Genomic DNA, 14,681 nt, shown 5'->3' with positions numbered 1-14,681 from the left:
GATGGTATTACATGTGTCCCCAGCCTGTCAGTCACTGCTCTACTGCAGCATTATACAGTGATGGTATTACATGTGTCCCCAGCCTGTCACTGCTCTACTGCAGCGTTATACAGTGATGGCCTTATATGTGTCCCCAGCCTGTCACTGCTCTACTGCAGCATTATACAGTGATGGTATTACATGTGTCCCCAGCCTGTCACTGCTCTACTGCAGCATTATACAGTGATGGCATTATATGTGTCCCCAGCCTGTCAGTCACTGCTCTACTGCAGCGTTATACAGTGATGGTATTACATGTGTCCCCAGCCTGTCAGTCACTGCTCTACTGCAGCGTTATACAGTGATGGTATTACATGTGTCCCCAGCCTGTCACTCACTGCTCTACTGCAGCCTTATATAGTGATGGTATTCAGGGCCGCCATCAGGAATTTCGGGGCCCCATACAACCAAAGTGTCTGGGCCCCCCACATTAATAAAAAATAAAAAATTGTGTGTTAGACCCACGCCTTGCTGGGAGGTATAATTTGGTTCAGATCAATTCTAGAGAACTGGCTCATATACCCCATTTTCCCCAGTGGCTTAAAATGTAACCTCCGTTATACAGTTATAAAATTGTAGAAACTAAATGTGAACAAGGTGCAATTTAAATGTCACCATACAGACACTTACTTGTATAGCTGCCTCTTGTGCTCTGTATGCAGTGCATTATACTCACCCCTGCAACGTACAATTTATAGCGTGTCTACAAGCCCAGCGGGGCTCATTATGATGGAGACTAAAACTTATACAAGAGTGGGGTAGGGGTTCCCCTGTATTCAGAATGCTGTTGAGTACTGGGCAATGCACCGTTTGGGGTTATTGAATTTCGAGGGTCTGGGGGGCTGTTTGATTTGTATATGTTCACCAATATCCCCCCCCCCCCCCCCCCCGGTATGCTCACTAACATAGAATATGTTGATAAGGCTAATATAATGAGGCTGTTCCATGTTAGTGAGCATATACAAATCACCCCCCCCCCCCCCCCCCAGGCAGACTAGTTTAGCTCACCCAAGCCAGTGATAGCGAATACATGGCGGTGAGAACGCTTTCTAGGAGATCCTGTTTGTGCAGCAGAGGTGTCTTTATCCTGCTCTGCATAGACCCTCGAAATTCAATAATCCCAGACGGGGCATTGCCTAGCACTCAACAGCATTCTGAATACAGGGGAACCCCTACCCCACTCTTGTATAAGTTTTAGTCTCCATCATAATGAGCCCCGCTGGGCTTGTAGACACGCTATAAATTGTACGTTGCAAGGGTGAATATAATGCACTGCATACAGAGCACAAGAGGCAGCTATACAAGTAAGTGTCTATTTGAATTGCACCTTGTTCACATTTAGGTTCTACAATTTTTTACTGTATAACAGAGGTTACATTTTAAGCCACTGGGGAAAATGGGATATATGAGCCAGTTCTCTAGAATTGATCTCACACACAGACACCAGCACACATGTATACAGACACCAGCACACATGTATACAGACACCAGCACACATGTATACACACATACAGACACCAGCACACATGTATACAGACACCAGCACACCAGGGTACGATGAAGTTTGAACTTCTGCAACCTGGAGAAATAACCTGATATCACCTGCAGTCCTATGTAACACCACATAACACAGTGATATCTCTGAGTACAGATAATGTAGTAGATTTCACCTGCAGTCCTGTGTAACAGCACAGATAACACAGTGATATCTCTGAGTATAGATCATGTAGTAGATGTCACCTGCAGTCCTATGTAACAGCACAGATAACACAGTGATATCCCTCTGAGTACAGATAATGTAGTAGTCACCTGCAGTCCTATGTAACAGCACAGATAACACAGTGATATCTCTGAGTACAGATAATGTAGTAGTCACCTGCAGTCCTATGTAACACAACAGATAACACAGTGATATCTCTGAGTACAGATAATGTAGATGTCACCTGCAGTCCTATGTAACAGCACAGATAACACAGCGATATCTCTGAGTACAGATAATGTAGATGTCACCTGCAGTCCTATGTAACAGCACAGATAACACAGTGATATCTCTGAGTACAGATAATGTAGATGTCACCTGCAGTCCTATGTAACAGCACAGATAACACAGCGATATCTCTGAGTACAGATAATGTAGATGTCACCTGCAGTCCTATGTAACACCACAGATAACACAGTAATATCTCTGAGTACAGATAATGTAGTAGCTGTCACCTCGGGGCGCCCCTACTAAATGATGTTCTACAAAATAAGAAAAGTGTCATACAGTGACTCACATGTGACGTCTTCTTTGATCTGAGGCGTCACTTTTCCTTTTCCTCTCCATCCGGCCCAGACCGCCATAATGATTTCTTCCAGATACGTTTCATCTCTTCAGAACCTGCGAGACAAACAATTTAGGCTCCGCACATTTCTAGCAGCTTCCTTCCCTTTCTCCCCCCTGTAGGCTCCCATAGTAACTGCGCTGTGTGGGATGCCCCCTGTATGTAGGATCCCCTGCTGTGCCCCCTGTATGTAGGATTCCCTGCTGTGCCCCCATGAGCTAATAATGCCCCTAGAGGTGGCCCCCATGAACTAATAATGCCCCCAGAGGTACCCAGATGAGCTAATAATGCCCCCAGAGGTGCCCCCATGAACTAATAATGCCCCCAGAGGTGTCCCCCACGAACTTATAATGCCCCCAGAGGTACCCCCATACACTAATAATGCCCCCAGAGATGCCCCCATATACTAATAATGCCCCTAGAGGTGGCCCCCATGAACTAATAATGCCCCCAGAAGTACCCCCATGAGCTAATAATGCCCCCAGAGGTGGCCCCCACGAACTAATAATGCCCCCAGGTACCCCCATACACTAATAATGCCGCCAGAGATGCCCCCATGAGTTAATAATGCCCCCAGAGGTGCCCCCATGAACTAATAATGCCCCCAGAGGTGCCCCCATACACTAATAATGCCCCCAGAGGTGCCCCCATATACTAATAATGCCCCCAGAGGTGCCCCCATATACTAATAATGCCCCCAGAGGTGCCCCCATACACTAATAATGCCCCCAGAGGTGCCCCCATATACTAATAATGCCCCCAGAGGTGCCCCCATGAGCTAATAATGCCCCCAGAGGTGCCCCCATATACTAATAATGCCCCCAGAGGTGCCCCCCATATACTAATAATGCCCCCAGAGGTGCCCCCATACACTAATAATGCCCCCAGAGGTGCCCCCATATACTAATAATGCCCCCAGAGGTGCCCCCATGAGCTAATAATGCCCCCAGAGGTGCCCCCATATACTAATAATGCCCCCAGAGGTGCCCCCCATATACTAATAATGCCCCCAGAGGTGCCCCCATATACTAATAATGCCCCCAGAGGTGCCCCCCATATACTAATTATGCCCCCAGAGGTGCCCCCATATACTAATAATGCCCCCAGAGGTGCCCCCCATGAGCTAATAATGCCCCCAGAGGTGCCCCCAGGGGTGATTCTAGCCTCTCTGCTGCCCGAGGCGAACTATAGAATGACGCCCCCCCCCCGTCAATCCGCCCACATTATAATCCACTACTGCCCCCCCCCCCCACTGCTGTCCCCAATAAACATAATGTTTGGTCCCTTGCTGCACAGAGGATGTCAGGAGAGGAGGAGGCTGACTTTATAGGAGAGGTCCCAGCAGCACAGAGGATGTCACGAGAGGAGGGGGCTAATCCTATAGGAGAAGTCCCAGCAGCACAGAGGATGTCAGGAGAGGAGGGTGCTGATCTTTTAGGAGATGGTCCCCCTCTTCCCCCCTTATAGATGGTCCCCCTCTCCCCCCTCCCTTATAGATGGTCCCCCTCTTTCCCCTCCCTTATAGATGGTCCCCCTCTTCCCCCCTTATAGATGGTCCCCCTCTTCCCCCCCCCTTATAGTTGGTCCCCCTCTTCCCTCTCTCCCCCCCTTATAGATGGTCCCCCTCTCCCCCCCCTTATAGATGGTCCCCCTCTTTCCCCCCCCTTATAGATGGTCCCCCTCTTCCCTCTCTCCCCCTCCCTTATAGATGGTCCCCTTTCCCTTATAGATGGTCCCCCTCCCCCCCTTATACATGGTCCCCCTCTCCCCCCTCCCTTATAGATGCCCCCTTATAGATGGTCCCCCTCTTTCCCCCTCCCTTATAGATGGTCCCCCTCTCCCCCTTATACATGGTCCCCCTCTTCCCCCCCCTTATAGACGGTCCCCCTCCCGCCCCTCCCTTATAGATGGTCCCCCCCTTATAGATGGTCCCCCTCTTTCCCCCCTCCCTTATAGATGGCCCCCCCTTATAGATGGTCCCCCTCTTTCCCCCCTCCCTTATAGATGGCCCCCCCTATAGATGGTCCCCCTCTTCCCTCTCCCCCTCCCTTATAGATGGTCCCCCCCCCTTATAGATCGTCCCCCTCTTTCCCCCCTCCCTTATAGATCGTCCCCCTCTTTCCCCCCTCACTTATAGATCGTCCCCCTCTCCCCCCTCCCTTATAGATCGTCCCCCTCTTTCCCCCCTCCCTTATAGATGGTCCCCCTCTCCCCCCCCCCCCTGCACAGCAGATAAAACAAAAACAAAAAACAGCACACAACTCACCTGCCCTCCGTTCCCCCGTTGAGCCTCTCTGGTCTGGTCCCGGCTGATGTGCGGCTGCCCGGGGTGTCCCGTCCTGTCCCCGGCAGCGCGCGCATCACAGAGCTCCCCGTGCGCCTGTGCCTGTGACTTCCGGCGCACGGGGAGCTCTCTGATGCGCGCGCTGCCGGGGACAGGACGGGACACCCCGGGCAGCCGCACATCAGCCGGGGGACTAAGGCTGCATTCCCACGTTCCGTGATCCTGACGGATCACGGACGTGGAATGCATGTACTGGAGCCCCCCGCCCCCGGGAAGTATCTGTAATGAGATGCTGTGAGCGGGGGGGACTGTATTCATAAGCGCCGCGCTGTAGTAACAGCACGGCGCGGCTGATTTATTACAGCGCGGCGCTTATGAATACAGTCTCCCCCGCTCACAGCATCTCATTACAGATACTGCCCGGGGGCGGGGGGGCTCCAGTACATGGTACAGTCAGGGCCGTTTTAATACATTGGTGGGCCCAGTGCACAGCCCTCAAGAGTGGGCCCCCCCTTACCTTTCTGCACATTGTATAATGTACTGAATTTGCCCCCACACTGTATCAAGAGCCCCAATACATACAGTAGTTACCTTATAACACTATTTCCACCATTCAGTGATTACATATTACATAAAAACTGCACTAAACAAAACAGAAAGATATCACCATTGATACCATTACATAATACCGCCATACCATGACCCCTATCAGTACAAGCCTATAACAGAGTGAAGTTACATCCAGTGACTCACCGGGGGCGTCTTCTCCGATCAGAGTCTGTCACCTTTTCTTTTTCTCTCCATCCAGCCTGGGCCACCTTGAAGTCTTCTCCTGGCTGTGAATCTTCTCTCCAGAATCTGCCAGACAAATATTTTAGGCTCCAACACATACAGTAGTTAGGTCCCTTGTACCCCTATACAGTAGTTACACCCCTCTGTACTCCTACATAGTTACACCCCTCTGTGCCTCCATAGTTTTAAGGTGTCCCTGTAGTATATAGACCCTCATGTGCTCCTCCAGTTATATACAGCCCTCCTGTGCGCTCCCCCATTAGTATATAGCCCCCCTGTGCTCTCCCACAATAGTATATAGCCCCCCTGTGCTCTCCCACAATAGTATATAGCCCCCCTGTGCTCTCCCACAATAGTATATAGCCCCCCTGTGCTTCCTAATAGTATATAGCTCCCCTGTGCTCCCCAATAGTATATAGCTCCCCTGTGCTCCCCCATAGTGTATAGCCCCCTGTGCTCCCCCATAGTATATAGCCCCCTGTGCTCCCCAATAGTATATAGCCCCCGTTCTCCCCCATAGTGTATAGCCCCCTGTGCTCCCCCATAGTATATAGCTCCCCTGTGCTCCCCCATAGTATATAGCCCCCTGTGCTCCCCCATAGTATATAGCCCCCTGTGCTCCCCCATAGTATATAGCCCCCTGTGCTCCCCCAAAGTATATAGCTCCCCTGTGCTCCCCCATAGTATATAGCTCCCCTGTGCTCCCCAATAGTATATAGCCCCCGTTCTCCCCCATAGTGTATAGCCCCCTGTGCTCCCCCATAGTATATAGCTCCCCTGTGCTCCCCCATAGTATATAGCCCCCTGTGCTCCCCCATAGTATATAGCCCCCTGTGCTCCCCCATAGTATATAGCCCCCTGTGCTCCCCCAAAGTATATAGCTCCCCTGTGCTCCCCCATAGTATATAGCTCCCCTGTGCTCCCCAATAGTATATAGCCCCCTGTGCTTCCCAATAGTATATAGCTCCCCTGTGCTCCCCAATAGTATATAGCTCCCCTGTGCTTCCCCATAGTGTATAGCCCCCTGTGCTCCCCCATAGTATATAGCTCCCCTGTGCTCCCCCATAGTATATAGCCCCCTGTGCTCCCCAATAGTATATAGCCCCCGTTCTCCCCCATAGTATATAGCCCCCTGTGCTCCCCAATAGTATATAGCTCCCCTGTTCTCCCCCATAGTATATAGCCCCCTGTGCTCCCCAATAGTATATAGCCCCCGTTCTCCCCCATAGTATATAGCCCCCTGTGCTCCCCAGTAGTATATAGCTCCCCTGTGCTCCCCCATAGTATATAGCCCCCTGTGCTCCCCAATAGTATATAGCCCCCGTTCTCCCCCATAGTATATAGCCCCCCTGTGCTCCCTGATAGTATATAGCTCCCCCATAGTATATAGCCCCCCTGTGCTCCCCAATAGTATATAGCCCCCGTTCTCCCCCATAGTATATAGCCCCCCTGTGCTCCCCAATAGTATATAGCCCCCGTTCTCCCCCATAGTATATAGCCCCCCTGTTCTCCCCCATAGTATATAGCCCCCTGTGCCCCCCCATAGTATATAGCTCCCCCTGCTATATAACATTGAAAAAAAAAAACACTTTTACTCACCTGGGTCCACGCGTTCCTCTTCTCTTCCCTCCTGTGGCCGCACTTCCTGTGGTCACAAGAGGCTGCACTCCCCTTACCCTCGCGCCGACGCTCCAGTGACGTCGGGCGCTAGAGGGAGAGCGCGGCCTCTTGTGACCGCAGGAAGTGCGGCCACAAGAGTGAGTGACTGACAGGGAGGGAGCCAATGGCTCTCTCTCTGTCAGTGTCGCTGCTGCAGCGCTGAAGCGCCGCAGCAGCAGCGGACGGGGGCAGCGGCGGAGGGGGGGGCCCTGCAGGGGGCGCCATGGAGGGGTAAGTAGATTACCCATCCATGGCGCTCCCCCATGACAGGCTGGTGGCCGGAGCCCTGTGCGACCGCATTGGTCGCACATAGCAACGGCCGGCCTGCTCGGGGGGGGCCCCTTTAACCAGTGGGCCCGGTGCACGTGCACCATGTGCCCTCTGGTTAAAGCGGCCCTGGGTACAGTCAGTGGCGGATTATAATTTGGGCGGCCGCCCGAACCGCTCATATTATAATCTGCCACTGAATGCCGCCCCCATGAAGATAGCTGGTGGCGCCGCCTGAGGCAGACGATTCAGGTCGCCTCATCATTGCGGCGCCCCTGGGTGCCCCATATACTAATAATGCCCCCAGAGGTGCCCCCATGAACTAATAATGCCCCCTGCTCTGCCCCTAAAAAAACAAACATCCTACTCACCTAATCCGCGCTGTTGCTGCAGGCAGCAGGTCTCCTCCTCCTCTTCGGGCTCCATCTTGCGAGCCGCAGGGACGGGACTTCCGGCAGGCGTGATGACGTCACATGATCACGCCTGCCGGAGAGGCACATGATCACGGCCCGGCCTCCCATAGGCTGCTGGTATGAAGTGCCGGCAGCCTATGGAAGAGAATACAGGAGTAGGACGCTGACAGGTCCTTCTCCTGTATTCTGATCGCTTTAATGTTCCGCCCGCTCACTGTGCGGGCGGAACATTAAAGCGATCAGTGCATCCCGAGAAGCTACGCGGCCGCAGCTTCTCGGGATGCTCAAAAACAGGTGGCAAGGGGGGCCGTGCGGGCCCCCCTAGCGTAGCGGACGGGGGGCCCCCCCCATGTCTCTTAGGGTCCGGGCCCCATACGGCAGTGCCACTTGTACTGCCCTATCGGCGGCCCTGATGGTATTACATGTGTCCCCAGCCTGTCAGTCACTGCTCTACTGCAGCGTTATATAGTGATGGTATTACATGTGTTCCCAGCCTGTCAGTCAATGCTCTACTGCAGTGTTATACAGTGATGGTATTACATGTGTTCCCAGCCTGTCAGTCACTGCTCTACTGCAGCATTATATAGTGATGGTATTACATGTGTCCCCTGCCTGTCAGTCACTGCTCTACTGCAGCCTTATATAGTGATGGTATTACATGTGTCCCCAGCCTGTCAGTCACTGCTCTACTGCAGCGTTATACAGTGATGGTATTACATGTGTCCCCAGCCTGTCAGTCACTGCTCTACTGCAGCGTTATACAGTGATGGTATTACATGTGTCCCCAGCCTGTCACTGATCTACTGCAGCCTTATATAGTGATGGTATTACATGTGTCCTCAGCCTGTCAGTCACTGCTCTACTGCAGCATTATATAGTGATGGTATTACATGTGTCCCCAGCCTGTCACTGCTCTACTGCAGTGTTATACAGTGATGGTATTACATGTGTTCCCAGCCTGTCAGTCACTGCTCTACTGCAGCGTTATATAGTGATGGTATTACATGTGTTCCCAGCCTGTTAGTCACTGCTCTACTGCAGCGTTATATAGTGATGGTATTACATGTGTTCCCAGCCTGTCAGTCACTGCTCTACTGCAGCCTTATATAGTGATGGTATTACATGTGTTCCCAGCCTGTCAGTCACTGCTCTACTGCAGCCTTATATAGTGATGGTATTACATGTGTTCCCAGCCTGTCAGTCACTGCTCTACTGCAGTGTTATACAGTGATGGTATTACATGTGTTCCCAGCCTGTCAGTCACTGCTCTACTGCAGCCTTATATAGTGATGGTATTACATGTGTTCCCAGCCTGTCAGTCACTGCTCTACTGCAGCCTTATATAGTGATGGTATTACATGTGTCCCCCAGCCTGTCAGTCACTGCTCTACTGCAGCATTATATAGTGATGGTATTACATGTGTCCCCAGCCTGTCACTGCTCTACTGCAGTGTTATACAGTGATGGTATTACATGTGTTCCCAGCCTGTCACTGCTCTACTGCAGTGTTATACAGTGATGGTATTACATGTGTTCCCAGCCTGTCAGTCACTGCTCTACTGCAGCGTTATACAGTGATGGTATTACATGTGTCCCCAGCCTGTCACTGCTCTACTGCAGCCTTATATAGTGATGGTATTACATGTGTTCCCAGCCTGTCAGTCACTGCTCTACTGCAGCCTTATATAGTGATGGTATTACATGTGTTCCCAGCCTGTCAGTCACTGCTCTACTGCAGCGTTATACAGTGATGGTATTACACGTGTTCCCAGCCTGTCACTGGTCTACTGCAGCCTTATATAGTGATGGTATTACATGTGTCCCCAGCCTGTCAGTCACTGCTCTACTGCAGGATTTTATAGTGATGGTATTATATGTGTCCCCCAGCCTGTCAGTCACTGCTCTACTGCAGCATTATATAGTTATGGGATTACATGTGTCCCCCAGCCTGTCAGTCACTGCTCTACTGCAGCATTATATAGTGATGGTATTACCAGGGCTGTGGTCCGGTGCCTAGGGCAGCACCTTTCAGGGGGGCAGCACCAGGGAGCAGGGGGAAGGAAACATTTTTTTGTTTTTATTTTTTTAGCCTCCCACCTCCCATTCAGACTTGCCAGTAAATCTGGTGTCTTTTTGAGGGAGGGGGAGTAGGTTGGTATTGGACAGGTCTGGGGTTCATCCGGATGTTACCAGGATTAGTGGCCATACGCCTATTGGTTTCCGCATAAGGGTCTGGTTCCGGCTACATCTGTTGACATACAGTAAATGTGGGAACGCGGCCTACCACTGATAAGATATCAATATGATGTTCAAAAACTAGAAAATCATGATGCTAATTGGTGAGTGAAGATGGGGCGTCTTCGGGTTTAGTGCCTAGGGACACAGCAGCTGGTAATACTGCCCTGGGTATTACATGTGTCCCCCAGCCTGTCAGTCACTGCTCTACTGCAGCATTATAAAGTGATGGTATTACATGTGTCCCCAGCCTGTCAGTCACTGCTCTACTGCAGCATTATATAGTGATGGTATTACATGTGTCCCCCAGCCTGTCAGTCACTGCTCTACTGAAGCATTATATAGTGATGGTATTACATGTGTTCCCAGCCTGTCAGTCACTGCTCTACTGCAGCGTTATACAGTGATGATATTACATGTGTTCCCAGCCTGTCACTGGTCTACTGCAGCCTTATATAGTGATGGTATTACATGTGTCCCCAGCCTGTCAGTCACTGCTCTACTGCAGCCTTATATAGTGATGGTATTACATGTGTCCCCAGCCTGTCAGTCACTGCTCTACTGCAGCCTTATATAGTGATGGTATTACATGTGTCCCCAGCCTGTCACTGCTCTACTGCAGCGTTATACAGTGATGGTATTACATGTGTCCCCAGCCTGTCAGTCACTGCTCTACTGCAGCATTATATAGTGATGGTATTACATGTGTCCCCAGCCTGTCAGTCACTGCTCTACTGCAGCCTTATATAGTGATGGTATTACATGTGTCCCCAGCCTGTCAGTCACTGCTCTACTGCAGCATTATATAGTGATGGTATTACATGTGTCCCCAGCCTGTCAGTCACTGCTCTACTGCAGCCTTATATAGTGATGGTATTACATGTGTCCCCAGCCTGTCACTGGTCTACTGCAGCCTTATATAGTGATGGTATTACATGTGTTCCCAGCCTGTCAGTCACTGCTCTACTGCAGCCTTATATAGTGATGGTATTACATGTGTCCCCAGCCTGTCAGTCACTGCTCTACTGCAGCCTTATATAGTGATGGTATTACATGTGTCCCCCAGCCTGTCAGTCACTGCTCTACTGCAGCATTATATAGTTATGGGATTACATGTGTCCCCCAGCCTGTCAGTCACTGCTCTACTGCAGCATTATATAGTGATGGTATTACCATGGCTGTGGTCCGGTGCCTAGGGCAGCACCAGGGAGCAGGGGGAAGGAAACATTTTTTTGTTTTTATATTTTTAGCCTCCCACCTCCCATTCAGACTTGCCAGTAAATTTGGTGTCTTTTTGAGGGAGGGGGAGTAGGTTGGTATTGGACAGGTCTGGGGTTCATCCGAATGTTACCAGGATTAGTGGCCATACGCCTATTGGTTTCCGCATAAGGGTCTGGTTCCGACTACATCTGTTGACATACAGTAAGGGCCCTATTCCACCGGACGATTATCGTTCAGATTATCGTTAAATCGTTCGAATCTAAACGATAATCGTTCGGTTGAAATGCAGTAACGATTAACGACCGAACGAGAAATCGTTGATCGCTTTATAAGACCTGGACCTATTTTTATCGTTGCTCGTTCGCAAAACGTTCAAAATCGTTCGCATTGAATAAGACATCGTTCGGTCGTTCTCAATAGATACGAACGCAATAGCGAATAAATACGGAAGAAGAAACGATCGCAATTACGATCATAAGTAACGATTATCGTTCCATGGAAATGAGTGAACGTTTTCAGGTCTTTCGCAATAGCGGTCTTTTGAGATCGTTAATCGTTAACGATTATGCTAACGATAATCGGCCGGTGGAATAGGGCCCTAAATGTGGGAACGCGGCCTACCACTGATAAGATATCAATATGATGTTCAAAAACTAGAAAATCATGATGCTAATTGGTGAGTGAAGATGGGGCATCTTCGGGTTTAGTGCCTAGGGACACAGCAGCTGGTAATACTGCCCTAGGTATTACATGTGTCCCCCAGCCTGTCAGTCACTGCTCTACTGCAGCATTATAAAGTGATGGTATTACATGTGTCCCCCAGCCTGTCAGTCACTGCTCTACTGCAGCATTATATAGTGATGGTATTACATGTGTCCCCAGCCTGTCACTGCTCTACTGCAGCGTTATACAGTGATGGTATTACATGTGTCCCCAGCCTGTCACTGCTCTACTGCAGCATTATACAGTCATGTTATTACATGTGTTCCCAGCCTGTCACTGCTCTACCGCAGCATTATATAGTGATGGTATTATATGTGTCCCCAGCCTGTCAGTCACTGCTCTACTGCAGCATTATACAGTGATGTTATTATATGTGTCCCCAGCCTGTCAGTCACTGCTCTACTGCAGCGTTTTATAGTGATGGTATTACATGTGTCCCCAGCCAATCACTGCTCTACTGCAGCGTTATACAGTCATGGTACTACATGTGTCCCCAGACTGTCAGTCACTGCTGTACTGCAGCGTTTTATAGTGATGGTATTATATGTGTCCCCCAGCCTGTCAGTCACTGCTCTACTGCAGCATTATATAGTGATGGTATTACATGTGTCCCCAGCCTGTCAGTCACTGCTCTACTGCAGCATTATATAGTGATGGTATTACATGTGTCCCCCAGCCTGTCAGTCACTGCTCTACTGCAGCATTATATAGTGATGGTATTACATGTGTCCCCCAGCCTGTCAGTCACTGCTCTAATGCAGTGTTATATAGTCATGATATTACATGTGTCCTCAGCCTGTCAGTCATTGCTCTACTGCAGCATTATAAAGTGATAGTATTACATGTTTCCCCAGCCTGTCAGTCACTGCTCTACTGCAATATTATATAGTGATGGTATTACATGTGTTCCCAGCCTGTCAGTCACTGCTCTACTGCAGCGTTATACAGTGATGGTATTACATGTGTTCCCAGCCTGTCACTGGTCTACTGCAGCCTTATATAGTGATGGTATTACATGTGTCCCCAGCCTGTCAGTCACTGCTCTACTGCAGCATTATATAGTGATGGTATTACATGTGTCCCCAGCCTGTCAGTCACTGCTCTAATGCAGTGTTATATAGTCATGATATTACATGTGTCCTCAGCCTGTCAGTCACTGCTCTACTGCAGCGTTATACAGTGATGGTATTACATGTGTCCCCAGCCTGTCAGTCATTGCTCTACTGCAGCGTTATACAGTGATGGTATTACAGTGATTACAGTAGTGATGGTATCCTCAGCCTGTTGCTGCACTAACTACGACTACGTCTGGCTAATAATCTCTTTGGCTACAGGACAGGTGCGGCTTGCCTGCTATGGCACATTGGCAGTACTATGAATGCACACAGCCTATGGTTACCAGGCTAAGCTTTACTATAAGGAATAGAGAAGAGCGGACATACTTGTTTCAGTATTCGCTTGAGTATCGGCATAATGGAAAATACTTTGTAGTACTGCGTGGTGCTTGAATAAAATTGATAGTCTCCTGCTCACATGTTTGAAAGCCTTAAATTAGCCAATAAACATGTGGGGAAGTGGCTGTCATAGCTGTGATTGGCCGGCTGCATCAGGTGACCTTGGCGTACATAGACCCAAGTCTCCAGATGCTTGACTTGCTTTTTGTTATTTGTCAGGGATAGCTGCTGGAGCAGGGAAAGAGGTAGTGTAGGGCTTAGTGTGGTTAGTTGGGTAGGCGATTAATTTCACCAAACACCCAACAGTCTTTTTAGTCTTTAAGGACTAATAGTCTGTCAGTGACTGGAAAAAAATCCATACAATATACCAGTATTCTACAGAATCATATACTGGCATGTAGCTAGTAATAATAATTTATCCACAAAAACAACAAAAAAATTATCTGCTATACAGTATAGTATCAGTGTTATATAGTCTAAAAAGTGTCACTGTGTGACAGTCTAGAGGTGGTGACTTAGTATTGAGAAGGTAATGACATGGATGGTGGACAACTCCTCCAGCAATTTGTCAACCAGGCCATTACGCGCTGTCCAATGTCTCTGGCCAACGGACTGGAGATGTCAATCCTTCATTTGATCCCCCCTTGCTCCCAACTGGGTCACTCTAAGCAATTCTATCCTGGTAGACTTCCGGGAACTGTTGTAAGGTCCCTTTCCTGATTCGGAAATAATTTCTCGGTCTTAACAGTAAGTTATGTACTTTATTACCCAAAGCTTTAACCTTCCTTTGTGCCAAGGTGAGGAGGGGTCAGATAATGATGTGACAGTTATCGGTCAGTGAGGTATGGTTGTTAGATCAGCAAGTAAGGCAGAATAATTGGTTAAAGATTTGGGAGAGGAGTGGTTGGATGAAGAGGTTACTGACCCCACGTCGGTCACTGGTTATATGATCGGACAACGGCATCACCACCATGGACTGAAAGAGGCCGTGGCGTGGCCAGAGGAAGAAGGCGGTATAAAACAAGTGGGCCCCATACTGCTCCCAGGAGCATCCCCTTGCGTCAAGCTACTGTGCAAAAGGGTCGATCTGCATTGGTGGTCCAGGTTTGAATATAATTATAGTGTGGCTCTTTTTAAAAAAAGCTCTGATGATTGGCACATTGTTTTCTGCAACCTATGCCATGCAAAGATAAGCAGGGGAGCCACTACAAACAACTTGACTACCACCAGCATGATTCGAGGACACAGGCACCTCACGCCGTGGCCGGGA

This window comes from Dendropsophus ebraccatus, chromosome 14 (assembly GCF_027789765.1).
Source record: "Dendropsophus ebraccatus isolate aDenEbr1 chromosome 14, aDenEbr1.pat, whole genome shotgun sequence".
In the NCBI taxonomy this organism is placed as follows: Eukaryota; Metazoa; Chordata; class Amphibia; order Anura; family Hylidae; genus Dendropsophus; species Dendropsophus ebraccatus.
The sequence above is the reverse complement of the archived record's forward strand: the minus strand, read 5'-3'. Positions refer to the sequence as shown.